General features: G+C 40.4%; 1 pseudogene; it reads left to right on the top strand.

The window, feature by feature from the left end:
- Positions 1-430: 430 nt before the first annotated feature.
- Positions 431-2,473, top strand: LOC149250608 (putative mannitol dehydrogenase; annotated as a pseudogene).
- Positions 2,474-3,154: the final 681 nt, after the last annotated feature.

Here is a 3,154-nt window from a genome sequence, read left to right as displayed (position 1 = left end):
AGGCCGATAGGCCTTCCTTTGAATGATTCTCTGATTGGCATCTGGCGTCCCACTGGCATCTGGTTTAATTGACATCTGGCATATGTTCTCGGACTATTCCTCCCTCACCAAAACTGCTTTCCGATTTCTGCTCCTCCTGCTTTCCGCTTTCTGCTCTTCCACGACTTCCTGCAATAATGTTTCTGGGCTCTTCCACAACCTGCTGCAATAATGTTTCCGGTTTCTGCTGTGCACGACCTGCCTTGCTGCCTAACGATGAATTTAGCTCTCGGTTATTCAGTGGTCATCCTGCTATATCCTGCCATACTTGACCTTTTAAATACCCATCCCAACACCTGTTGTCTCCTCAAATCTGTTCTTTATATTCATCTGCTTAGCTGCTTCTTCTAAGTGAATCAAATTTATTTATGAGTGTTGTGAAGAAGAGAAGATGGTTAAGGAAGTAGGTCAGTCTAATGTTCAAGGATGGGCTGCTAGAGACGAGTCACGAATTCTCTCGCCCTTCAATTTCACTCGCAGGTTTCTCCTCGCTTTACTCTCATAACTGCTTTTATTGATACCCATTTGCAGAAAACTTACATTTAAATTGTTTGCTTCTATTGATACCCATTTGCAAAAAACTTACATTTAAATTGCCTTGAAACGGAAACTGGGCCGCATGATGTTACTTTCAAGATCGTATACTGCGGAATCTGTCACACTGATCTACATCAAATTGGTAATGAATGGAAAGCTTCCCAATACCCAATGGTTCCTGGGTAATGTCTTCATGATCTTCAACGCTGCTTCACATCAAATAGCAAGACAGAAAGAGTATATGCCTAGAAGTTCATGCTCAATTTTAATTTACTCGCAATTCTATTTTTGTAGCCATGAAATAGTAGGTATAGTAGTTGAAGTTGGTTCAGAAGTGAAGAATTTTTCTGCTAGAGATCGTGTGGGCGTGGACTGTATGGTTGGAAGTTGCCATCATTGCGATTCTTGTAGAAAAGGCCAAGAACAATATTGTGAGAAGGTCATTTGGACGTATGGTAGCACCGATGTTGATGGTTCTGTCACTTTTGGAGGTTACTCATACTTGGTGGTTTGTAACCAGAGGTAATTAATCATTATCCCAACTCATGCAACCATTTTTGTTTTAGGGCACATGGGCTAAACTCGCCATAAAAGGCTTCCTTTTCTGTCCATATAATCCTGTTCATGTTTGGAATGGGATCAACGAGTTTCGAGAATCTCTCAATTGACTCAAAACCTCGGAAAATTTAACTGCGCCAAGTTCCGGCAGGCCTTGCCGAGATGGGTGGTTTGTCTCTTTTATATAAAACCGGAGACAAATGGCATTAATATTTTTTCTTTATATTGGTTAAATAGGGTTTTAATAATTTGGGTGGTTTGTGGTTTGTAAGTAGCTTTGTGGTGAAGGTACTAGAGAATCTTCCCTTGGATGTCGCTGCACCATTGCTATGTGCGGGAATAACGGTGTACAACCCCATGAAATATTTCCAGATGACGGAGCCTGGGCATGGTGGGGCTTGGCAGTTTGGGACACATGGTTGTCAAATTTGAAAAAGCTTTTGGGTTGCAAGTGACTATGATAAGTACATCGCCTAGCAAGGAAAAGGAAGTGAGAGAAATTTTAGGAGTAGATCACTTTGTCATCAGCAAAGATGAGAAATAGATGCAGGCTGCAGTCAAGTCTGTAGAATATATTATTGACACAGTCTTTGCTAATCATGCTGTGAAGCCCCTCCTTAATTTGCTAAAGGTGAATGGTAAGTTGGTCATAGATGGTTTGCCAGAAAAGCCTGTGCAATTTGGTGCTCTGACTGTTGTTATGGGTAAGTCCTCCGTGCCCTTTTGTCTTGTAGATAAAAGATATGAACAAAATTGTATTTCAATCAAACTGAGAGTGTCAAAGGCATCCACAGCTTAGACAGATATGCTATCTCTAAATTTTGGATTTCTCTACTGTTTTCTTGAACAAGAATTTGGGTGTTAATCACATGGAAGTTGGGATTTAATTTTAATTTTGGTGTGTGCAGCCCGTCGATTTGTTGGGGGGAGTTTGATTGGAGGGGTGAAGGAAACTCAGGAAATGTGTTATAGTTGGTGAGAAGCTTTTAGCTCTCATAAAAGAGTAGGTTTATGGCCGAATGAGGATGTGAGAAACTAGGAACTGTAACTCGTAGAATGTAATAGATGCCCGAGAGCTTGAACAATTTGGTTAATAAAGTTTGCATAATTATGTTATAGTTTAATTTTGTGTAATTAATTTTTTTATGAGAATGAGAGCCTAGAAGAAGACATAGCTGACGAGCTCAGTACTGGATTGGGCTCTCAGCTGCCTGGCAATTTCCAAAAGTCTCTTGCAAAGGAGAGGACTAAGGTTTTTGGTGCCAAAGCCAAAGATGGAACGAGGACAATTGAGTCTACTGCTATAAGGTTTCTGGTGCCAAAGCTAAAGATGGAATGAGGACAATTGAGTCTACTGCTATTTCAGGTAAGAAGATTCCAAGGATCCATGAATGCTCAATCTGTAAAAAGGGTTTTGCTTCAGGTCAGGCTTTGGGTGGTCAAAGGAGATGCCATTGGGGTAGTGGAGCTTCAGATACTATAATTACTAGTTGTGGCAACAAGGAGACCCCTAAGCTGCAGCAGCTGCCTGCAAGAGTGAAACTATTGGACCTAAGCATGCCTGCCCCTTTTGATGAATGATGGTGATGCTGGAGGCCTCAATACTCTAGATGGTAATGCAGTGGATTCTCATGGAACTTCCCATGCCCAAACCCACAACCCTCCTTCCTTGTTGTCTTCGTTGATGAGCAACCACCCAAGACAAGGACTGTTCTTGTACAATAGTGATGCTGATTTAAGTAAAGATGATGAAGCAGATAGTAAGGTAGAAAGGATATTAGATTTGGTAAAGGGAGCCATTCAAAATTCCCAGTGAGGGCACAATCATGGTTGCAATTCTAAGGCACACAATTCATTATCTGTGATTGACTCATTTGTGTATACCTACGCATTGAAATTTCTTTTTGTATAAGACCAATAATTTCTTTTTATATAAGAGCAATAATTGGTAAGTATAAGTATTACAACAATGATATCATGAAACTTTGAAAATATTTAACAAATAGGTTTATAACCTTCG

Source organism: Pinus tabuliformis, chromosome 7, assembly GCF_031772625.1.
Source record: "Pinus tabuliformis cultivar Carrire ecotype Pingquan chromosome 7, CPIR1, whole genome shotgun sequence".
In the NCBI taxonomy this organism is placed as follows: domain Eukaryota; kingdom Viridiplantae; phylum Streptophyta; class Pinopsida; order Pinales; family Pinaceae; genus Pinus; species Pinus tabuliformis.
This window is presented reverse-complemented; position numbering and strand designations above follow the sequence as displayed.